Source organism: Eucalyptus grandis, chromosome 11 (genome assembly GCF_016545825.1).
Source record: "Eucalyptus grandis isolate ANBG69807.140 chromosome 11, ASM1654582v1, whole genome shotgun sequence".
Taxonomy (NCBI): Eukaryota; Viridiplantae; Streptophyta; class Magnoliopsida; order Myrtales; family Myrtaceae; genus Eucalyptus; species Eucalyptus grandis.
The window spans coordinates 42,144,557-42,170,490 of NC_052622.1; the positions used below are offsets into that span (position 1 = coordinate 42,144,557).

Consider the following 25,934-nt stretch of genomic DNA (forward strand, 5'->3'; position numbering starts at 1 on the left):
ACATCAAAGAGTTTTGATATCTATTGTGCTTCATTCAAAATCGAGATTGAGCACCTAGTCGCATATGTTCATATCCAAAATGGACTGGCAAAATCATTGATTAAATATATCCTAGTCATTACCTAAACTCAATTATCCATAATGAATCTCAACGATACAGTATGGGGTTATGCAATTTTACATGCGGCAGACCTAATAAGATTGCAGCCAACATCTAGTCTTTTACAATCTCCCATTCAAATCATTCTTGATTATGAACCAAGCATTTCACATATACGCACCTTTGGTTGTGCAGTAAAGGTGCTTGTAGCACTACTAAAAAGAACAAAAATGGGTTCCCAACGCCATTTTGGCATTTATGTTGGGTTTAATTCACCATCCATCATTAGGTTCTAGGAACCAACTATTTGTGATCTTTTTATTGCCAAATTCGTAGATTGTCATTTCGATAAGACTATGTTTCCATTAATTGAGACACTTACAACTTCTATGACTACAAAACAAAACCAGTTAAGTTTTTCTCCCGGAATGAGAAAGATTTATTTCAATTAGACTCAAGGACTCCTAAGTGCAAAAACGAGGTGCAGTGCATAATCCATTTACAGACTATGGCCAATAGACTTCCCGATACATTTAATGATGTTACTAAGGTAACGAAGTCTCATATTCCAGCTGCAAATGCTCCAACTAGGATAGCTGTTCTCGAAGGACAAGCTAAAATGGATCAAACCTCCCCCCACTTGAAGTGTGGTAGACCAATAGGATCAAAAGATATTGTTCCTCGAAAACAAAGATGAAAGAATCAAGATACCACTCTAGAAGAACCCGGTGTTGTGCTTGCTCCCAAAGAGCTTATTGCCCCTAAAGAGGCACAAACCCATGAAAGGAACACCAACCCTAGGAATACTAAGAATTTCAATACATATTGTAATAAGATTTGTGATCGAAATGAAATTATCATCGATGATGTTTTTGCATTCTCAATTGCTCATAAAATTATGGATAATGATTGTGGAAATATGAGCTTAGTTTTTGTCATAGATATAGAGTGATATATTGGAAATAAAATTTTCTGTTATGGCTTTCTCTACTATATTTGGTATTTATCTGCTTTCTTTACTCAATCTCTCTATTCTCTCTATTATATATTTGCAACACAATATTATACAATAGGACAAAGTGTTTTGCTTTTCCTCTTGCATTCCGTACCTCGTGCCGTATCAAATTCGAGTATTCATCAAGCGCAGTCTTTGGGTGTTTTTTTTTTTTTTACTTTTTATAAATATCGCAAGAGGAGAGAATAATGAAGGTGGATGCGTGAAGGGGGAGCAATAGGATAAACACCGCCGCTTGCACCGGTTGCTTTTGGCCTTTCTTCTTTTCTTTTTCTGAGTGTTTTGTATGTAAAGAGATACTTCGTTCCTTGTTTGACGAGTACCAGATCTCTTCCAATCCAAACCACCAAAAAAAATTGAAAATAAAAATGAGAGTTGCGAGCCTCTTTTTGCTGTTGTTTGACGCGTTAGAAACAAGCGATGTTTCATTAGATAGGCATAAGATTACATGCATTAGTTTGGCTCGAATTGTGCAGGGCAATGGATTATGAGTCCAATTATAACCACTCTAAGAACACTCGACTAACACACTATAAAATTCAAGAGCAAATTTGTGTATTTTAATAGCGTCCGTTCTTCCATTTGTGGGAAATTAGTACACATATATATATTTCAGCATAAATTTTTTCGCAAAATTGTATCATATTTCAAATAAATCTCCGTATCTAGAATAAAACAAAGGCATAATTCTTAGTTCAAATGATGTGTTAATGTAAAATATAAGACTTGATAACAGTTAGGAAATTGTTAATTTTTGTTATTATATGACGTAGGGAGAATTCATATGTAATTAACGAAACCAGTGTAAATTTGAGAGAAAATAATAAAAATCTTTCCAGGAACTTGATATGAAGAGTTGAAACAAAATGTAAGAATTTTCAGCAATCGCTAATTTGCAACATTAAAACTCATTAAAACTAATTTCTTTTCCTTTTTTGTTGAACAAAACTTGTCTTATTGAATGAGGCAAAGTACAAATTTTGGTTGAAAGAAAAACGAGTGGAGAGTGCGAAAAAGAAGTCCTTGAATGGAGAGGGATCAATCCATTCCAATTTAGAGTTACGGGATAATTCCACTAAAAATTATAAATTTCATACTCAATGACATAGTTATTTAAATTAATTTTTTTTTACAAAAAACCCAAACCGCATACCCTATGACAATTCACCTCAAATTAATTTTCATCTCACATAAAATCCCAAACTAATACCTCATGATATATTTATTACCCCAACCTAATTTTGTCTCATAAAAGACCCCAAACGTTACTTCTAATCCAATCTACCTTCTATAAAATGTGTAGATTTTTCACGCTGAATCTATCATTCTCCATGTCAGATCTATCTTGCAGTTATCTATTGTTTGTGTTGACATGCACGCATTTTAACATAATATTAAACTTAATACTGATTGATGGTAGATTTGTGTCGAGATACCAATTTGGTATATTTTGTGACACGAAAAATCAATTTAGGGTAAATGTGTCATGGAGTGGTAGTTTAGGATTTTTATGAGACAAAAGCTAATTTGGGATAAAGGTGTCATGAGAGTAGAATTTGGGATATTTAATAGTATTAGCACTAGTTATGTTTAGAGACAGTTCCTTTAGGAAGAACTTGATCTAATATATTTAAATAAATAGGGAAGTCATCGGGTGAAGCTTCATCGGAAGAAAATTTCTTTCTTGGATTTGGGTCCACCGATTTGAGTTCAACAATTTCTCTAGACGACCATCTTTCATCATTTTGAGGTGATGGTGCATTGCATGCTTCAAGACAAATCCCTGCTTCGAATGAGTTTAGATTTAGGATTGTAGGCATTAGAGTGACTAAATAAAACTTTGAAAGGATAAACGTAAATGAAAAAACAAGCCCTGGGAGCAAAAGATATTTTCGCTATACAAAACAATACATGAAATCCTCAATCTTGGAACCTTATAACTCGATTCCAAGGCCAGAGTTTCTAGTTCTAGCAAGTAATGTCACAAACCGTTGAGAATTGAACCATGATTTTTAACATAAACAAATAACAGCATAAGCACAAAAACAAGGAGACATTGCGAAACCGCTAGTGAAGATTGCCACTGTAGCTAAAGAAAATAAGCAAGATTTGCAATTACTAACACAAATTTCTACAAAAAAAATATAATAAAATCATGCTCAACATGAATAGAAAAATATTGGAAAGAGAGGTGAGAGTGAGGGCGGGTGTGAGAAAATGCCACATGAGGAAGAGAGCTTGAGGGTGGTAGGCATGATGGAACACGGTGTGAGGAAGAGAGCTCAAGGGCGGTGAGCATGAGGGAATGTGGCCGGAGGCATGGAAGAGGGGGAGTCGTGTGGCATGAGAGAGGAGAGTGAAGAAAGAGAAGCGTTCTTAGGGTTTTCGCTTCATAAAAAGGCAAAAATGGAATTACGTCTAATAAATGATGGTGGGATGAGAAGTTAAGATATTTTCATTAAACCAACAAAGTAGAGTTTTGAAAAAGCTAATTCTTAAGAAACCTCCAATTTTTCAGTCTCTTAAAGGCATTTGCATATGCTCAAAGGACTTTAGAGCCTTAAAGTCCATTCCAAATATTGAACCAAACAGAGAAACCTAGGCTTAGGCTTTGCATTGAAAAGCTCCAAGCCTTGATGATGAGACTTCGGGGCTGGATTGAGCCTGGATTCAGAAGAGCCAGATTCGTGCAAGTTCATCACATCAAAAACCCTAAAGAAATCCAGATCCTGCATGAAAGCTACAGGCCCAGACAAAAGTTTTTGTATTTGGTCCAAACCCGCTTGATAGCAAAAGATTTGTCCAAACCCGATCAAATAATGAGTCGTCGATTAGCATCGGTCATGGTGAATCACTTCCACTTGTTCTGGTTTTAGGTCAGTCATCCGCAATCTTCTCTATTCTCTACTTTATTTGTTGCCCTGGCAAAAGGTGATGAAATTTTTTACCAGTGCCGTGCATGTGGGATTGAGTGAAAATGCGACTTCATTTGCTGCGTCTTCCTCGGGACCGTAATGGAACTTTTGACCAGTGCCGTGCACGTTGGATTGAGTGAAAATGCCCGACTTCATTTGCTGCGCCCTCCACGGGGACACGGAGGGCGGTCCACTTTCCCCATCGGGGAAGCACAGGGACCACCTTTATTCCTTTTTAATTCTTTAATCCGGGCTCTGTCAAAAGAGAGAAAAAAAATTCCATTTTACCTCTGCTTTCTGTCTCGCTCTCTGTCTCTCTCTCTCCCCGAGAGTGATCGATTCAATCCGATCTAGTTCCATTTAAGAATTAGGAATCAAACCGGAAGGATTAATTCCCAATTTTTAGGATAAAAAATTAGACTGGATTGATTTAGGATCGAGAACTGGACCGGTCTAGTCCGGTCCGGTCCCATGAAACGGATTACTTCGTAAGAAAAATTAAAAATTAAGAAAAATACAAGAATTGTTACTATTTTTAAGTTTTATTATTATTTTAAGAAATTAAAAAATCAATTAAAAAAATGGATCAGCCGGTCCGGTCCGAGTCCGTTCTGGTTCCACCCCATAATTAGGAACCCCGACAATTACCGGTTTCATTTTTATGGAGCTGGGAATTGGACCAATCCCTTTAGGAACCAGACCACACTGGTCGGTTTGGTCTGATTCAAGCGATTCTCGATTTGGGCAATCCGATATGCTAACCCCTAATCTTATCTTGTCCCCATGACCAAATGAATCACGATAACTTTACATCATTGATCTCCACTTCACGTGCAATGAGAGCCGTGTTCGGCCTGGAGCAACGATCGTGAAGTCGGAAGTGCCCACCCGCATCGATGTTGGAGCAGCTCTGTGACAGTGGTGCCGGTGAGCAAAACGGTATTAGGGCGCTAAGCTTAGAGTGGAAAGTGGGTCTAGGGTTTGCTGGCGATTGAGCATAGCAAAGTGTTAGGAGCATTTTGGAGAAGAAAGTCACAGTTTGATTATAAAAAAAAAGTCACGTGGTCGTTTCTTGTGAGATGGAATGTGGTACCGTCTTTATTGAGAAAAAATAGGGTGTTAAGATTGGATTAATTTAGGAGATTATGTAACATAGCTCATTGTCTTTATTGAGAAAAAAAATTGTACGGATTTTCGCTATTTTCATAAGAATAGCTTACACAACCATTGACAAAATAATAATTGACGTTAATATATTAGAGAATTCAATTAATCAATCTTTAAAAAAAGAAATAAAATTAAATGCTAAGTAACACGATGAAGAAAGTAACAAAGTTAATTTTTGAGCAGAAAAAAATGATGAGCTGATTTATACTTTTTCTAATAAAACAATAGGCAGGGAGAGAAGATCGCTGGGTGGCTCCTCCACCGATTGTAATGTGTATTGTATGGGTGCCATATTCATGAATGGCGCAGGCGAGGACACATATTTGAACGTTAACTTGTACTTTTCTTTTTTTTTTGGTAAGAACGTTAACTTGTATTTGATATAAGCAAACTTTATTTCAATTTATGGCCAATTTAATGAATATCTAGGACACCTGTTAAATATTTTTATTAAAGGGATTTTGACCTTCGATGTGTAATAGGATATATTATGATGACAATCAATGTATTAGGAGTTGCAATATTTTCTTATTTAGTTGCTTAATGAGTGTTTTCGAGAGACTTTTTAAGTAAATATTTTTTATCTTGGATCTTTATACTTTTTTAAGACACTTCAATGCTTCAGCTTGGATTAATAAGTTCTTTCGAAGGAAAAGCCTAGTGGATTTTTCCAAGTATTATGCAAAGAATGCAATCGACCAATAAACTTTCGGTTTGTTAAGATCAATTTCTATATCTTGTATAAACAGAAAAGTTTAACGAAATCCTTCCACCAGAAATTTGCCATTGTTTCTGTAAAAAACTATTTGAGTGAGCGTACGTTGATTCAAATAAGGTACAACTGAAAAAAAAAATCTCTGATACTCTTTACAATTAAAAAAATTTAAAGATTCAACTAATCCTCGATTTTGAGCGTGATTTACATGGCACTGTTTAGAATCAATAATCCATTACCTGCCTTCCACTCAAAGACAGAGCCACAGAGAGAGAGAGAGAGAGCGGAACTTGTAACTGATGGTGTAACTTGTTAAGTATTCATAACAGCGAAGCTCTAGCATATAGCCTAGGAGAGAGATGGAAACGACAAGGTAAAGGGTTCTAAATAGCAACTTCCAGTGTTCCATGACCAATAACGTACCGACAGACACTGTTTAGAATCGTCATCCACGCAAGAATATAGGATCAACCGATCTCAGCCCAGCGATCCAACTCAGTGGGAGGAAAAACTTCTTATGATGCATGAAACGATCAATTAAAGAGAGGAGGAATGGGGAAGCAGGGGGGTGGTGTGGGGTGTTGGCGCCAAGCGACGATCGAAGCGAGTTCAAAGAGCTTCCGTGGGAGAGAGTACCTTCGAGGTCGATTCGATCACAGGTCGCTACCACTAGTGAGGAAGAGAGAGAGAGAGAGAGAGAGAGATTTTGTCCAGCCAGACAGTGACTATGGAAGCATTTGGGTTCATTGCAGAGATGATAATTACAAAAACAAGAGGTGAGAATTTGTTTGCTCTACCCTAACATTATTGTATTCGCTCTTCCGGGGTACGTGTCCAAATACCTTTCAGCTCTTTAATAATTAGTGAATCTTTTTTTTTAGTCGAATATAATTGGTGAATTTAGGTTAGATTAGATTAAATTAGGAGATTATGTAACATAGCTCACACTCTATATCGAGAAAAAAATAGTATGGACTTTTACTATTTTCGTAAGAATAGCTTTTATAACCATTGACAAAATAATAATTGGCATTAATACATTAGAAAATTCGGTTAACCAATCTTAGAAAACAAGATAAAATTAAATGCAAAGAAACATGATGGAGAAAGTAACAAAGTTAATTTCTAAGTAGGAAAAAAAATGACTGAGGTTGATTTTATTTTTAATAAAGAAATGGATGGGGAGGGGTGATCACCAGGTGGCTCTTCTGTTGATTGTAATGTGTATTGTGTGTCATATTCATGTATGGCGAAGGTAAGGGTATATTTTCAAACTTGAACTAGTATTTGATATCAACAAATTTTATTTCCATTTATAGTCATTTTAATGAATATCTTGAGTACTTGTTAAATATTCTTATGAAGAGAATCTTCGATCTCCGATGTGTTGTCGAGTATATTATGATGACAATCAATGTCTTGGGAGTCACGATATTTTTTTATGTAACTACTTAATAAGTGTTTTTGAGTTACTTTCTTAGTAAATCTTTTTTATGTCGAGTCCTTATGCTCTTTAAAAAAAAATCTAAATCTTTTACTAAACCAGCGAAAGGTGTTTTTTTCCGTTTACAAGAGGAAAGAAGAAGAAAGATAGGCGGATGCGTCACGCATATGGAGGTGCGGCAAAGGGAAGATTAGGATAAACACCTCTGGTCGGACCGGTTGCTTTTGGCCTTTCTTCTTTTATTTCTTACTTTTTTTTTTTTTTTTTTGCATTTGGGCAAAGACGGGTACTTCGTTTCTTGTTTGACGGGTTGCAAGTCTCTTCTTCCAACCCAAACCACCAAAAAGAAAGCAATTAAAAATTTAAAGGAAGATTGCAAGTCTCTTCTTGATGCGCAACATGCGAATCACGCTGGAATGCATTCCATTCACTTTATCGAGAGGACTTCCTGTGCAATTTTCCTGTTTCGCTTTCATCTTGACTGAAAGTCGTCAGTCTATTATTTGCATCGTCTTCCCTCCTCTCTTCCATTTCTCAATCATCTCTCTGCTCAGAGTTTCACTGCAGGCCATGGTTTTACTCTGCAGTCTCCCTTCTTTCTTCCTTTCCTTTTCCTTCGTTTTGCTGTCGCCATTCTCAAACTTCATTGCTCAAGCTCGAGATTATGATCATCCAACCGCCACGCTTTCAACACAGTGGACGAATAACGCAACAGCTAATAACTACACCCAATATAGTGATGGATCGGTCGTGCAGGAAATTCTATTCCGAGGCAAAGGATTTGCTGCCTACTCCTGCGGCTTCTATTGCAAAGGTAACTGCACCTCTTACCTCTTTGCTGTTCTAATCGTCCCAGTTATCGATGTTTATGATAGGGGAGCGGACAAAATTCCACGAGTAGCGTGGTCTACCAATCGAAACAATCCCATAAAGATTGGTGCGACGTTGGAGCTCACGCCTGAAGGCAATTTGGTGTTGAAAGATGCTGATGGTACGGTTGCTTGGTCCACAAACACTTCTGCAAAGTCCGTTGTAGGCCTGAACTTGACAGATTTGGGGAACCTTGTATTGTTTGATAAGGACAATGCGACAGTTTGGCAGTCCTTTGATCACCCAACCGACTCACTTGTCCTCGGACAAAAGTTGAGGCATGGGCAAAGATTGACGCAGAGTATTTCCGAGACAAATTGGACCGTTGACGATATGATTACGTTTTCCGTGAATGGCGATGTTTTATCTGCTCAAGTGGAGACTAATCCTCCTCAGATCTATTTCTCCCACAAATTTGAAACTGAGGATGCAAGTATCAAGATTTCATATGTTGAGTTTGTAAATGAAAGCTTGTCTTGGTTCTCAAATTCTAACTCGAATGGGAGCTTGTTTTCATTCCCTTCAACATCTTCAACACAACTCATGAAGCTAGGCTCGGATGGCCATTTGAAAGTGTATGAGACAAATCTTTCTGGGTGGGTAGAAGTGGCCGATCTTTTCGAAATGGATGTCAATTACTGTGCCTATCCGACGGTGTGTGGGCGATATGGAATTTGTTCCAATGAGCGATGTAGTTGTCCGGCTTCAAGTGGGGGGACGAGCTACTTCCAGCCAGTAGATGATAGGCAGCCTCAGCTTGGGTGTTTCGAGAATGGTCCGTTGTCTTGTGGGGCTTCAATACAACAAAGTCTTCTGGAGCACGAAAATATCGAGTATTTCAGTTTCACTCCAAATCTCGAGCATATAGATGCTTCAAGTTGTAAAGAGGCTTGTGCAAAGAATTGTTCATGCAAAGCAGCTATATTCCGGTATGAATCGAATCGCACTAACGGCAGTTGTTATTTACCAACTCAGGTATTTTCACTTATGAACGTTGATATGGAAACAAGTCATTATAATTCTACTGCTTTCCTCAAAGTACAAAATTTGACCAATAAAGCTCCTTATACTCCAGTTGACAATCCTATGAGCAACCGTCTCCCTATAATACTTGGGTCCAGCCTTGGAGGTCTCTTTACCATGATGATTTTGATCGTAGCCATAGTTTTGTTTGTTCAAAAGAGAGATGATAATCAACCAGAGGAGGATTACCTTGATCAAGTACCAAAAGTGCTCAATAGATTTGCATACAACGATCTGAAAACCATCACAAACGAATTTGATAGAAAGCTCGGCGAAGGTGGTTTTGGTTCTTTTTTCGAAGGTGCTCTAAGTGATGGCACAAAGGTTGCAGTAAAACGCCTTGATGGTTTTGGGCAGGTTAAGAAATCCTTTCTAGCCGAAGTTGAGACTATCGGTAGCATCCATCACGTGAACTTGGTAAGACTCATGGGATTTTGTGCTGAGAAATCCCACAGGCTCCTTATCTATGAGTACATGTCGAACGGGTCTCTAGATAGATGGATCTTTCACAAATCCAATGAATGTGTTCTCGACTGGCAACAAAGGAAGAAGATCATTCTAGATATAGCAAAAGGAATCAATTATCTTCATGAAGATTGCAGACAGAAGATAGTTCACTTAGACATTAAACCCCAAAATATCCTCTTGGATGAAAATTTCAATGCTAAGGTTGCTGATTTTGGGTTATCCAAGTTGATAGACAAGGACCAAAGCCAAATCGTCACAACCATGAGAGGAACTCCTGGTTATCTGGCCCCCGAATGGCTAAGTGCAGCAATCACTGAAAAGGTCGATGTGTATAGCTTTGGCGTGGTTATCTTGGAGATATTGTGTGGGAGAAAAATCTTCGATCGCTCTCTTGATGAAGAAGACATGTATTTACTGAGCCTTTTTAAGAGAAAGGCAGAAGAGGAACAATTGCTGGACATTGTGGATAAGTCTAGTGATGACATGCAACTAAATGGATCGAATGCAGTGAATATGATGAGGATTGCCGCATGGTGCTTGCAAGGAGACTATATAAAGAGGCCTCCCATGTCCATGGTCATCAAGGCATTAGAGGGTATCGTGAAAGTTCAAGAAGACTTGGATTATGACTTCTCTACTCAACCTTCCAGAAGTGGCGTAGTGAGATTCGATCCCATGGATGTCGAATTTGATGCTACCGCTACATTACTACCCTCAATCCTAAGTGGTCCACGATGACGCAGCAAATTTAGAAGAACTTTTCTTCCCAATATGTCAAGCGGTAGAACATGTGGGCCATTGAATTTTTTGGTCCGTGAGGACTCCAACTTGTCATCCTCTTTTTCAAGCCAAGAAAAAAGCCTGTGGCATGATATCATTTCTTGTTTTCACTTTTGCCAAAAGGATTGAATAGGTTAGGATTTTGCGATTGGGTTTTATTGCTTATGTAGAAACCGTCGTGCTCAAGTTTATTGTGTGCTAGCCTAGGAAAAAGCTGCTAGTAATGTCTTTTGGTAACTTTACCAAATCATGGATCCAAATTTGATTTGCTTTTAGGTTCCAACACCTGATATCCTTCAGGTTCAATGACTACCTTCATGTCTTCCTCATTTCAAGGTTAATGGGCTATTTTTAGTTCGTTCTGCCAGCGCACAATTAAAACCGATAAAGATAACAAGAGAATTTCATTGTTGGTAATTTTGGACTTTTCCTAGTGACTCTTAATGTATCCTAGATTAATAATATTAATTTCCAACTTCTTAAAGATCCGTCGAGGTTGTTCCAATGCATATATTAGCCAAAAATAGAGAATCGGGATGTTTGGACATTCAAGATTCAACTTTCCAATCTTCAAAAACGCTTATCATTCTCAACAACTTCGGCTTTTCCACTATCTTTAATCATCATGATCCAAGCGTGCTGAGAAGCTTGTCCGGGTTTTGTTTGGTCTCGGAACTGCTCGCACAATTAATGAAAGTTCAAAGCGATCTGACGTGGCCCGCTGACATGCCATGGCACCTCTCGATTGGATCTTCTCGTGGCAGGTCAACAAACCAGAGCCCACGTAGAGCTCATCCATCGGCCCGAGCTACGTGTGACCTCTTGCAAAGTGCTCCCTCTTCCCGGCACAAACTCACTAGCGACGGAACTTCTTCGCTCGGAGTCGCGATAGTAAGTTATCACGAATCGCACAGAGAAACGATAATCAGTACATAATGTCCCCAAAACGAAAAAGACAAGACAAGAAAACCAATGCGATTATGAAAATAAAAAAGATACGCACGCAGAAAGAAGGCTGAGAAAGAAGATGACATACGGTACATTACTTCCCGAGACATCTCGAGCATAACATAAGACCGTTTGCAATGCAAAAGCATCAGAAATACAGCACATTCAATATCAATAAACAGTGGTCCATTTCTTTCTTTACAGTAGCCCAAACTGGATCCAGCTCATAAAAGAGGAGTTAACTCTTGTTTCACAGTGTCAGCTCGCCATGCGAAAAAACAAGAGTGTAAAGAGACACGGCAGCATTCTTTTCTTCGCTTGTTTCCCCCTAAAAGATGTCAAGGTAGTCTCCATATAACTATGAAGCTCAAAGTAAGAGACAATTACGTAATGCTGTAACATTTTCTTCCCGATAGTTCATGCAACAGATATTGGACAAATGGAGAGCTAGAAGTGCATACAGCCACACGGAGAGGGCTCATTAATTCATTAACATTAAGGAACAGAATACCAAGACAGAAAAAGTATAAATATTAGAGAATGCCAAGCCACACTAAAAAAACCCTTGCTGCTTTAGTTATGAGTGAATCAAGGTTTACTGTGTAAGATTTTGACTTAGTGACTATTTTTCATTTCTCTCTCTGGAGAAGTAAGCTGTTGAGTAACCTGATAATAGAATTGACAAACTCATCACAAGTTACATAAGGTATAACAAAATTTCCAAATACCGCTCACAGTTTCATTCCCTGTAAGATTGGTACATCTATTCTCCATGAGAAGCACGTAGTATTAAGTACGTGTCTCTCGAATATTGACAAAACAACCACCAAAAAACCCACCAGCAGAGCCAGGGTGATCACTATCTTTTCTTCAAGTATGTGTGTTTACTAACTCAAACGGACGGAGAAACTCCTAAAAAGGCGGAGCCTTGTGAACATGGTCAACTGGACTTCCTAGATACAACCATCGTCAAGCTAAGAGAAAACGCCGCTGCAAAATTAGTTTAGCCAAAATCTGACGAACAATGCTTTGAGAAGTCATAGCTAGACATATGTATCTATCCTGCAATCAAGACCATATGCACCTCCACAAAGGGTGATAACTATCTCATCTCACAACATCAGGCCCCTTGATTTTGAATTAATGATCACACCGATACAAAAGCCAATCGCTCATTGGAAACTCAATTGTATCTCACAAGGCCCTCTAACAGGGAACATGCCAGGAAAGCATTATTTCACTTCTTGTTAAAGGGTTACTAACTCCCAGTCCTCAACACTACAGGTAGGGGTGTTAGGAACCGAACCAAAAATCGAACCGAAAAATTCGGTTTTTTCAGTTCGGTTCGGTTTGGTTCTCATTAAAAACCAATATTTTTTTATTGGTTTGGTTTTTTCGATTAACCGAACTGAACCGAACTGACAAACCGATAAAACCGTTACCCAATCGCTCATGGGAATTGGATTGTTTTTTCCTTGATTGTTCATGTTTGGTACAGCAATTTTGAGTTTGATTTTGCGGCGTGTGATTGGAATGCAATCTATACGAATTGCTGAAACTGCCAGTTGAGTGTAGAATTTGCATTTAACAGAACAATATCGCTGTCAGATTGGCCATTTTCAGTTCATTCTTGATCTGACATGACATGGGTAATCACAATCTTTATGCTGACCGCGGCATTCGCCATTATCAAGCGTCGGGTCATGTTGCTTCTATTGATGACCAAGTAGAAGTCCCTCTCTTCTGTCATTTGCATTGCAAACTTTCTTTTCCTCAGTACCGATAGGTAGCTTAACTATACACTTTCAGTGAAAACCCAAGAGTTTTAAGATGGACTTGCTTTCTGGATCATCTAAGCAAGTGCCCATGCATGTCATATCTCTTCCAATCCTCATTACTGAAGGTTCATGACTTTGGATAAATCTTCCTCTAGTATACCAGTATAGGCTAATCAGAGTGGCACTCCTACGAACAATCGAATTCGATAGGGCACGAGTTTCTGAAATGGAACTCGTTCAAGAGTAGAGTTGCTACTCCTTCCCAAGACATAACTTGCGCTTTTAGAGAATTTGAACTCTGAAAATTGCAGCGATACGGCCATTTAATTCTCAGGCAATTTTTCTGTGGGAGCTTTTGTTTTCTCTATGACATTTGCAGTTCTTTAACTGCAAAATGTGGACGGTATGGATTATCAAACTGAGCAATTACTTCAGAAGAAAAAGGTCTTCGTGGTTCAAAGTAGCATTTTTAATTCTTGAAGACATTTAGCTGGGATTTACTTTGAAGGCATTTTGACTCCTTCCTTGCATTTTACATGCTTACTGTTATATGACAGAACACCTAGTATGTTCCTCTGTGTGTTATCATTCTCTCATGTTGTTCACGTCTTGGTTACGTTTGAATTACAGGCTTGGATGTCATAACAGCAATCGCTTCCATTCCTACGTACAAACCCTCTGAGATTATCCGCCAACTCAATGACTTGGCGTACAAACCCTCTGAGTATATTTACATTTGCTTTTCTGTTGGATACAGAGGAGATAAAGTCCAAATGTCCGAGGATTACACATGCAGATCTATACCAGGTGAAAAGACTGTGTAAAGGATTGGTTCTTCTGTCTTACATATCACGAGTTGGCTCACCAAATAGGCGGACAAAATCATTCTTGATATAACAAGCTTAGTTTGAAAAAGACTTCGAATTCTTACCATGTAACTTTGATGTTTTCTGCCCTCCAGCATGCAACATCTTCAAAACTAATATGCATGCACGTAGTGAAGCCCTTAATTGGCATAACCCACAAATTCTCTAATTTCAGATGCTTTAGGAGCAAATCTTTATCTATCTTATTTTTAGTCCTCTGGGAATTTAGTTCTCAGTTGCTTATAGGAAATCTCCTCTGTCTAGTCCAACTGGTATTTTTCTTGGTTGTTTAGTGGTTGAATAATGTTATATTTAGCTGATCAATTCTAGTGGTTACTGTTGGGAATGACTGATCCCCGAAAAACCGGATTCGACACTAAATCGAACCCCTAAATCAATAAGGAAGACGAGCCCGTGAAAAACAACACATATCACCGATCCTAAAGCACACCACGGATTTGAGCGTACCTTTTAGCCACAGATTAAACACCGACGCCGTTAGAGGAAGAGAAACTTGGTCTCGTTTGATCCGGTGAAGCAAATTGGCCTTCGCGCTTCACTGTTTTGCTTTTGGAGAAAACGAGAGAGAGAGAGAGAGAGAGAGAGAGAGAGAGAGAGAGAGAGAGAGTGTGTTGAGAAAAACGTACGTCTTTTCTTTTTGAACAAAACGGTGTGATTTTCTCTCTTTCTCCTCCCTTTTATACCTCTCTCCTTCCACGGGCCATATTCCCGTGGGCCGGGCTTTCTCGGCCCAACTTGGGCGGACGGGCCTTAAGCCCAATACTAATAAAGCCTTCATCTCCCACTCGCCAAACAGGATTCTCTTTACCTCTTTTCAACATTCATACCGGTGAATAATCCGTGCGACCAGCATACTTTGAGAGCTCGTTGCTATACATCTGTTAGGAATATATAGCAGCTCATAATGGGCGTCACACTCTGAGTAGATTTAGTATGCAGTACCCTAGATCGATCGATCACATTTATATCTCTCTTGATCTCCTTTAAACAATGATATATATTGTATTCACAATTATAATTATCACAAAAACAGTCATAATTGGTCGACCAGTGAATACAAAACTATAATGTGATTCTCCAAAATCGATCTTCCTCTTTCCTTCAAACTCTCAATTTCAGTTTAGCTTGCTTTTCTAGAAATGTCCCATTAGATCGAATCAACTCATGACCATTGGTAACATCCTAAGATAGCAAACACTAAATAGAAACCTTGAGAATAAGTAAAAGTCATGAGGGCATTAAAATTGAGGAACTCTTTTCCTCAAGAGTCTCACACGTCATAAAAGTTGAGATCAAACTTTTGCCACTCTTATTGGTCGGCTCATGCATACGTAGTATGAAATACGTATTACGGTATTAACTCCTTTCCCATGGAGCGTATGTCTACACCTTTCAATACCGTACAGATGATAGTTCAGACATACCCAATGTCTAACTTGAGTTCACGTATCTACTCTTTTACAAAAATCATCAGAACTCACATCTGACATTTTAGACAGATAAAGTAAAATATGTTGAGTATTTTACTTTCGGACATAGTAAGTATTATGTCCTCATCTTAACACTCGATTAAGGCGACATATGTATTTTAAGCTTGAGCTCTCGATTATCACCTAGATAATAAGCTTAAAAACAGTCTCATCTCTATTTATCACATAGTAAATAGAGGCGATTATCCGTGTGAGTGGGCTAATCTTTTATCTGTCCGATATACTTTCTCAACATAAAGTAATGCACTGAGCATTAAGATGCATAAAAATCAAACAAATATTCATAGGCATTAATAATGAAACAACACTAGTTCATAAATGTGAACAATTCAGGGAAATTACAATCCGACATCGTACTCTACGCAATCCTAGAGATTTTACATGACCACAAAACACATCTCTAGGTATTGGCTTTGTCATAGGATCTGCTACCATTCTATGCGTAGATATGTACTGTAAGTTCACATCATTTCGTGCAACCATATCCTTGACAAAGTTATACTTGGTATCTATATGTTTGGTCTTGACATGATACTTTGGATCTTTGGTGTACGATATAGCTGCTTGGCTATCACAGTTAACCAATAATTGATTTGCAGCTTTCTCAATAACACCTAAATGATCCAAGAATCTCTTAAGCCAAACTCCTTCTTGTACCGTCTGATAATGTCACGAACTCAGCTTCCATCGTGGATAAGGCTATGCACGTTTGCTTCTTACTACTCCATGATATGGCGCCATTGCTCGCAAGAAAGCAAATCCCGAGGTAGATTTCCTTTCATCTAAATCTCCTCCCCAATCAGCATCCGAATAGCCTTCAAGTCGCAGATCCTTTCCTTGGTAATTCAACTTGTAATCAGCAGTTCCCTTCAGATACCTTAGTACTCTCTTAACGGCCTTCCAATGTGCTGGACCTGGATTGGATTGGTATCTACTCACCATTCCAACTGCAAAACATATGTCGGGTCTTGTACACATCATAGCGTACATCAAGCTCCCAACAGCACTTGCATAAGGAACATGTTTCATTTGTTCCTTCTCTTGTGGAGTCCTTGGACATAGTCTATGGCTCAATCCTTCACCTTTTGCAATAGGAGTGTCTATGGGTTTATAATCATGCATACGAAATCGTTCAAGAACCTTATTTATATAGGTTTCTTGCGAAAGAGACAATGATCTCTTCGAACGATCTCTTGAAATCTTAACTCCAAGAATGTATGCAGCCTCACCCATATCCTTCATCTCAAAATTGGAAGACAACCAACTCTTGACAGTCTTAACAAACTCCATATTGCTTCCAGCAATTAGTATATCATCAACATATAATGATATGATCACAAATTGATCCTTGGATCTTTTGATATATACACAATGATCCTCATCAATAATCGTAAAATCATATGCCATTATGGCATTATGAAAACGTATATACCATTGTCTTGATGATCGCTTAAGACCATATATCGACCTCAAAAGTCGACATACTTTTCTTCTTGGCCTTTCACTATGAAACCGTAGGTTGTTCCATATATATTTCTTCCTCTAATTCTCCATTGAGGAAAGCAGTCTTTACATCCATTTAATGTAACTCAAGATCCAGACTAGCCACTATTGCCAGAATAATGCGAATCGAGGTAAATCTCACTACAGGAGAAAACGTATCTTCATAATCAATTCCTTCATGTTGATTATACCCCTTCGCCACAAGGCGAGCCTTATGCCTTTCAATCGAGCTATCAGCCTTTCGCTTTATTTTGAGAACCCATTTGTTCCCAATAGCTTTGCGTCCTTTTGGCAGATCAACCAGTTCCCAAACTTGGTTTGATTTCATTGACTCCATTTCCTCTTTCATTGCATCAATCCATTTTTCCTTACTAGGGCAATTCAGAGCCTCATTAATATTTCTTGGCTCATCCTCATCTTGTGGAGCAACCATAAAAGTTTCCCCTTCAATATCAAAACGTCGTCGGGGAATACTTTGGCGACTTGTTCGCCGTATGGGAGATTGTACACTTTGCACATCATTCCCCATCATGCTCCCACTTGGATTAGGTAATGATGATGTCGTCTTATCATGTGGTTGCAATTGAGAATGAGTTGAATTCAATTCATCACTTCTCATATTACTCCCACTTGGACGAACTCCACTAACATCATTATCCTGATCCAAGGCCTCAAATAAGGAATGATCTTCCCATATTTCGCCCTTCTTAGGAAATTCATCCTCTTGGAATGTGACATCTCATGATTCAAACTCAGTTATACTCTCACTTTCCTGCTCACCTATGAACACATATCATTTCGAGTGTTCAGAGTACCTTATGAAAATACTCTTCTTTCCTCTGGGACCCAATTTCCCAAATTTGTGAGAGGACTCATGTGTATAGGCAGCACAACCCCATGGCTTAAGAAAACTTAAGTCCGATTTTCTACCTGTCCATAACTCATATGGAGTGGAAGTAACTCGATTTGGAAGGCACACGGTTAAGTATATAGGCAGCGTTAACAACGCATCACTCCAAAAGGTAATAGGTAAGTTAGCATGCGCCATCATGGACCTAACCATTTCCAATAGGGTTTGTTTCTTCTCTCCGCAACACCATTTTGTTGAGGAGTATATGGAATAGACAACTGTCTTTCTATTCCTTTTTCATCACATAATTTTCTGAACTCATCAGATAAATATTCTCGACCTCGATCGGATCTCAATGCTTTTATTTTCTTGTCTAATTGATTCTCTACCAGGTTTATAAACCTTTTAAAACAACTTATTGCTTCAGATTTATGAGAAATCAAATAGACATATCCGAATCAAGTATAATCATCAATAAAAGTGATGAAATAAACAGCCACATGCCTTCCTTTCACATTCATTGGACCACGACATCGAATGGATTAAATGCAGAGGAAATTCAGCTCTTTTTCCTTTTCCAAATGGTTTCCTTGTCGTTTTCCCTTCTAGACAATGCTTACATATGGACAAATCGACTTTTTCAATATTGCCCAACAAGCCCTCTTTGGCTAGTCTATTCATACGTTGTTGGCCAATGTGACCAAGTCTAGCATGCCACACATTCACATCATTATCATATTTATTGGGAGATGTGAGAAGGGAATAACAAACATTAGCATTAACATAATCAATATCTAATACAATAAAACCATCCAGAAAATAACCACAACCATAGTAATTTGTATCCAAAAACAAATTCACACCTCTACTATAGAAGTTCATATTAAAACTTAATTTAACCAACACTAATACAGACACTAAATTCCAACGAATCTTCGGAGCATACAACACATCATGAAGGAACAAAGTGCGTCCACCACGCATATTCAGTTGGCATGTGCCAATTCCTTTCACTTCAGCTCGGAGTTGTTTCCCACATAGATCCACTTAGTTCCGGTTGGTACTGTCGAATTCCACGAAGGATCCTCTATCCTTCGTTACATGGTCCGTCACTCCCGAATCCACAGTCCACAAAGGATTAAACTCGTTAAGAACACGAGAACTCGACACAAAAGCAAAGTTCTGAAAAGTACAAGGGTGCATACCTTCTTTGGCTCACGACAGATCGCGAGCATAGTGACCCTTCTTGTCACAAATTGTAGCATTTCACCCTTGCAAGCTTTTTCATGCGAGGACGCTTCCCTCTTTCATGTTGGTTAAACTTGGGTTTCTTCCCCGAAGGACTGCTTCTTCCTTGCCTTTCCCCTTATCAAACCAGTTAGGGCTCTTGCGCTTGGAGCTCGAAGCTCCATTTGAGCTAGAACTAGCATGATAGAGTTCAGCATCCGGCTTAGCCGCCAACAGGCGGTCCTCTTCCAACTCAAGATGACGCATTGCATCCTCAAAGGTTTTGATATTTTCATTATGAGTTAGGTGCACCTTCATATGCTCCCAACTCTGAGGCAAGGAACGAATCACTGCTTGCACTTGCTGCTCATCTGTGAGGACATGGCCAGCATCTTTCAGCTCAGTTATCATGTTTGACATCTTTCTAAGATGTTGTTTCATGGTCGACCATGAGACTTCTTATAAGAGTCAAACCTGATAGTGAGCTGCCTCAGTCAAGTCACCGAAGTATGACCAAATCTAGCTGCCATTGCCTCCCACATTTCCTTGGCATTGTCAAAACGCCGAAACTCTCGCCGAAACTCTCGCATGACGTCATTTTATATGCTGCTCAGCAACGTGATGCAAGCTAGAGAGTTCTTTCTTTTCCACGCAGAAAAAGCTTCTTTGTCTCTTTTGTCTTTGTGCGGTGGTTCCCTCTTCAGGTTCTACCATGGTCGGGTTAAGAGCCTCAAGTGCTTCTTGCTCTTCCAAAGACATGCTGGATTTTCATTTGCCAAATTTCATAGTTGTCACCATTGAGCTTTTCACCTTTGTTCAGCTTCGGCAACTATGCTCTTTGTGGCTAAAGCCATTGATCTGAACAAATCGACAAATATGCACGAATTATTAATGCCTATCATTTATGCATCCCTATTTACATAGACCCATCATATTAATGAATAATTTCAAGTAAGGCTTCGAATCAAAAGGTCACTATGTTTCCAATCATCCTCCAAAAACCTAACTTAAAACTATCATCAATATAATTGTCTTATGCAAAATCAATTCTATGAAGCTACAAAAACTTCTAAAACTACCCACAGCTAATTACCCACGGCAACCAGCAATAACAGAAAGCAATATGTAATAGACATCCAATAAAAACAATAATGCTTTCAATTAACAAAATTAGGTAGTAATCATTACATAATATGTCCACAAATCACACTTAACATATATCAGCCAATACAACTAACACCAAGTCAGCACATGAATTGGGAAAGATCCTATTTTGTTCAATTCCTTGATCTTTTCCCTTGAAACAATACAGTAATATTCATTTACAAAATCCATTACAATTTTCTTATAGGAAGCAGCTCCGTTGACATCCCATATGCGATTCAACACATCTTGCCTTTCAGGTGGAAGAGTGTTTATGAAAAATTGCACCATCTCTGACTGTGACATAGGACGACCATTCCATATGACATGTTGAATTTTCCCGTTGACTTCAAGGACATGATCAATTAAGTCACCTCTTTCCCATCGATAATCGTCAACTCACTATCAACTTACACAAACCTATCCTTTTGTTCATCACTAGAATCGCGCGAATAGGTGTGCGCAACCTCGGAGGCATTGTTCACTGCAACAAATGCAGAACAAATAAGGGATCACATTATAATCCACATAGACTTAATTGAAAAGAAACACATTCTTTTCCTCTCTCTTTTTTTTTTTTTTTTTTTCCGGTCAACGGTCAAAGTCAACGGTCAATGGTCAACGGTCGTCAACGGTCAACTGTGGTCAACGGTCAACGGTCATCTGGCCGGTTGGACCGGATAGACCGGTCGGGCCGGCTCGGGCGAACCGACGGCACGTGTCGCGCGCATGCGCGGGCTGACGTCACGCAGACGTCAGCCGGCACGCGCCGTGCACGTGCTGGGTCTCCCGCGGTCGGGTCGGGTCGGGTCGCCGGCCGGTGACCGCCTCGGCAAAACGTCGTCATGCCGACGTCATCGATGACGCCACCCTAGCGGTTATTGACCGTTGGGTGACGTCATGATGACGCGGCACGCTGCCGGTCCGCGGACCGGCGCGTGCGGTTCGCAAGCCGGCGGTGCGCACGCGCCGGTTCGCCGACCGGCGCGTGTGCCGCACGCGGCCGGGCGAGCCAGCGCTTCCCGGAGACGCGTCGCGCCCACACGCAGCGGCTTCTAGCCACGCGTGTGGGCGCATGCGGCGTCTCTGGCAGCGCACGACCTATCTCCAAACTCGTCTCAACGTCGCCTTTCTCCCCATGTGTTCAGAAAAGGATTTCGACTTACGAAAACTCAGAAAAATGGCCAAAGAACGCTCGAGTGTCGGGATTTCTCGCCCCGATCCGTACGGCCGAATTGCTTTTGCGAAAAATCAATCAGAAATCGTCAAACAAGTCGGGAAAACGTGAACTAAGGCTCTGATACCAATGTTGGGAATGACTGATCCCCGAAAAACCGGATTCGACACTAAATCGAACCCCTAAATCAATAAGGAAGACGAGCCCGTGAAAAACAACACATATCACCGATCCTAAAGCACACCACGGATTCAAGCGTACCTTTTAGCCACAGATTAAACACCGACGCCGTTAGAGGAAGAGAAACTTGGTCCTGTTCGATCCGGTGAAGCAAATTGGCCTTCGCGCTTCACTGTTTTGCTTTTGGAGAAAACGAGAGAGAGAGAGAGAGAGCGTTGAGAAAAAACGTACGTCTTTTCTTTTTGAACAAAACGGTGCGATTTTCTCTCTTTCTCCTCCCTTTTATACCTCTCTCCTTCCACGAGCTCTATTCCCGTGGGCCGGGCTTTCTCGGCCCAACTTGGGCGGACGGGCCTTAAGCCCAATACTAATAAAGCCTTCAGTTACAATTAAAAATGGTCTATCAATTGCGAGTATTGATCATTATGAGCGAAATGCCTGTTTTAGCTAGCAGGAGTTGTTGCAGTAGAAGTCACTGGAGGTCCCACAATCGACTTTGTTCCCGGAAGAAAGGTACTTTGTTTTAGCTGTATGTGAGCAAGATAATTCTCACGAGTGCCTTATTCATTAAGTTTTTCTCTATCTGCAGGATTCAAGAGTTTCTCCAAACGAAGGAAGACTTCCAGACTATTTTAGATTATTTTGAGTTGAACAGAAAAAGAAAAAAAAAAAAGAAAAAAACGAAAACGAAAAAAAACAAATGCAAAAAAACCGAAAAACCGAAAACCGAACCCAACCGAACCAAAATTTCGGTTCGGTTCGGAAGTTTTTTCTAACGGTTCGGTTTCGTTTTTCAAAAAAACCAAACCGAATCAAACCATTGACACCCCTAACTACAAGAGAGTGTCGCCACAATACATGGAACTTCCACAGGAGTGCACGCAAATCTGAAGGGCCAAGGCTAATAAAAAAAATCCTCATTCTCATGGTAACAGGCTTTCCTTCAAATAGTGGACAGTAGTAATGTACAACTAGAACCCTGTGGAAAAGTTAAGTCGAGTTGTGGAGATCTATATTGATCAGAGGAGATCGGAAAGTCCTACTACAATAAAGATCGATTGATATTCCAGGAACCAGACCATCGAAAAACACTCCAAGGAAGCAGGGCACCATAAAGTCCAGAAGATGGGATCACACAATCAAATTAGGTAGCTTCTTCAATCACCTGATAAATCAAAAAAGGGCCTGCATCACCATTTGCAGTTCAAAATGTATATAGCAAAGGCTATGACTAAGCTAAAATTAGTCATCAACATCTAACTAAACAAAGCCCCTCTATAATAACTACCAAATGAAGTAAAATGAAGACTACATAACTTGTTTCATTCTGGAAAAATGAAGAGAAGGCTGCATAACCTCTTAAGCACCTGTTCTTATCAACTCAAACATGACCGAAAAGGGCACTCAGACAAGACTTTCTCAGAGAGATAGAGAGAGATAGAGGGAGAGAGAGAGACTCACGTAGGTGGATGCCACACGATCCAACAATCCTCACCTGCATATGAAGACATGTCCTTCCAAATTCTCCATATAACAATAGCCAAGCAGGAAAAATCATACCACCTGTACCCAACAAAACCTGCACAATAGAAACAGGCAAACTTAGTCGATGCCAGAGGTAATTCAATTTAACTCTCTAGGTCCCAATGGTATCAAGCCATCATGCTTGCAACATTAAGGCTGGGAGATACTATAAGCCTAGTCTGCGCAATTTGACACCCTCTGTGATTCTCTTTTCGATGACTTCAGTGTTTCTGCAACTTTACATTCATCAGGCATTATGAAAAACTAAATCAAATGTACACTTTTATGTGCATCATAAAACAATGATTAAGTAAAAACTATGTCCACTTTAATTGATATGAATCTGGTAGATAACCAGAAAACCATAAGCACTGGGCAGGTACTTACTATATATAATCATTGCAATATGCTTGTTGGCCTATGTGAAGATGTTAATATACTCTCAAGCCTAAGAGAACGACTTTCTATTCGAGTATCTAATTGGTAAAAAATGTCCATATTAGACAAATAAACCAGCAGATGTTCAGAAAAAAGCACAAATGGGCATTCTTTGTGTGCAATAGGTGCTGCTAATTTTAAGGCCTCTTGGAGGCAACGTGATAGTCTAAACCCTGAGCAACTGGCTTTCTATGTGAGTAATTGATGGATCATCATTGCCACTGATTTTGCATAGAGACACCAAAAAGAAATGTTAGACGAAGAAAAATAGAATGAATACTACCGGTTGTCTTAATCAACGCATTTTCATTTCTGCCATCAATCTTCAGTTTAAACATTCCACGACATCTGAAATGATCATCGCGTAAAGTAATCCTATTGTAATATCAAACCCTCCCCACATAGAAACCTTCCCAGTATCGATAATTCACCACCCTGACTACATCTCGAGAGAGAGAGAGAGCAAGCAAGGATCTAATGGTGTAACTTCTTAAGTATTCATAACAGCAAAGCTGTAGCATATAGCCTAGGAGAAAGATGAAAACAACAAGGTAAAGGGTTCTAAATAGCAGCTTCTATGACTAATAAAGTACCGACAGACACCGTTTAGAATCACCATCCACGCGACAAAATAGGATCAACGGACCTCAGCCCAGCGATCACCAACTCAGTGGGAGGAAAAACTTCTTATGATGCATGAAACGATCAATTAAAGGGGGGCACGATCCACGATTCCATCGCAGGTCGCTGCCGCGAGCGAGGAACCGAGAGAGAGACAGAGAGAGAGAGAGAGAGAGAGGATTTTGTCCACGTGGACGATGACTACGAAGCATTTGGGTGCGATGCGAGATGACAATTGAAAAAACAAAAGGAGAGAATTTGTTTGCTCGCCCAGGGTATTCACTCTTCCGGATACGCATTTCAATAGTTGCATGTTTGGTAACCATCCAAACAGCGCTTGATTCTCATTTTTGTTCTTGGGAGCAATTTGAAAATAGAATTGCATTTGATAAAAAATTTATTCCTAATAACAAATTTCTATTTTTTTTGTTCTCGAAATTAGATTTGAAACAAAATCAAGAATAAAAAAATAAAAAAAAAAAAGTTAATTCTTGTTCCGGAAATAAATCTAAGAATCAAAATCAACTCTTCTTCTTCTTCTCCTCTTTTCTTCTTCTTCATCGACCGTCATCTCGTGATTGTCGTCCGCCGCCACCCGCCTCCGTCTACTAGCAACCGGTCCGGCGAGCTCGCCGATGGCCGACGGGCCTCACCCACCCCCGCCGAGGCTCGCCCAACCCCACCAATGGCTAGGCAAGCCTTGCCTAGCCCCGGCGAGGCCAGCCTGGCCACCGGCAAGGCTTGGCTTACGAGGGCCGGCGACGCTCCGGTGAGGTGGCCGGCCCTCGTCTGGCCGGTTGCTGGTCCGGCGACCGGCCACAAGAAGAAGAAGAAGAATAAGAAGAAAAATGAAAAAAAGTAAAAAAAATATTTAAAAATTAAAAGAAATTGATTTGGAACAAAATCAATGAGCACGGTATCGTAGACGCAATTTTATTCTAGAATAAAAAAATTGGGAAACCACCCGTGGCGGTGGCGTAGTTGGTTGAGCACTCGTTCCTTTCGCGAGAGGTTCGGTGTTCGACTCCTGCGTCGTCCCGCCTTGTTGGAAAGGAACCCACGACTTACTCGGCAGGCAAGGGTGGTGGTGACTCTACCCGCTCTAAGGTTAACCTTGATGGGCTACCGACTTATGTGAGTTCCCCAAGTTACCAAAAAAAAAAAAAAATGGACAGTTACCAAACTATTTAAAATGTTTAGAAATTGTTCTGGAAACATAATAAAAATGAATCATTTCTAATCGAATCTGTTCCCCCGGAAACAAAATCGTTACCAAACGCGCCCTAACTTTCTGCTCTTTAATAATTAGTGAATCTTTTTTTTTTTTTTTGTCGAATATAATTGGTGAATTAGATTAGATTAGATTAGGAGATTTTGTAACATAGTCATAGTTCATGCTCTTTATCGAGAAAAAAAATCGTATGGATTTTTACTATTTTCGTAAGTATAACTTACATAACCATCAACAAAAAATAATTGATATTGATATATTAGAGAATTCGGTTGACCAATTTTAGAAAACCCTATAAAATTAAATCAAAGAAACATGATGAAGGAAGTAACAGAGTTAATTTTTAAGTAGGAAAAAAATGATGAGTTGTTTTTATTTTTAATAAAGAAATTGGGCAGGGAGGGGTGATCACCGTGGCTCTTCTGTTGATTGTGATGTGT

General features: G+C 39.6%; 1 long non-coding RNA gene across 4 annotated transcripts in view; it reads right to left on the reverse strand.

Annotated features, from left to right (window-relative positions):
• The window catches only part of LOC104431126, a 59,784-nt gene extending 35,389 nt beyond the window's left edge, over window positions 1-24,395 (reverse strand). The window contains exons 1-4 of one of the 4 annotated variants that reach the window (XR_005547834.1): window positions 24,236-24,395; window positions 22,998-23,259; window positions 22,760-22,845; window positions 22,605-22,659 (exon numbers count right to left, since the gene is read on the reverse strand). This is a non-coding gene — a long non-coding RNA (uncharacterized LOC104431126). The other 3 variants (XR_005547836.1, XR_005547833.1, XR_005547835.1) reach the window with 3 other exon arrangements.
• Between the last annotated feature and the right edge of the window lie 1,539 nt (window positions 24,396-25,934).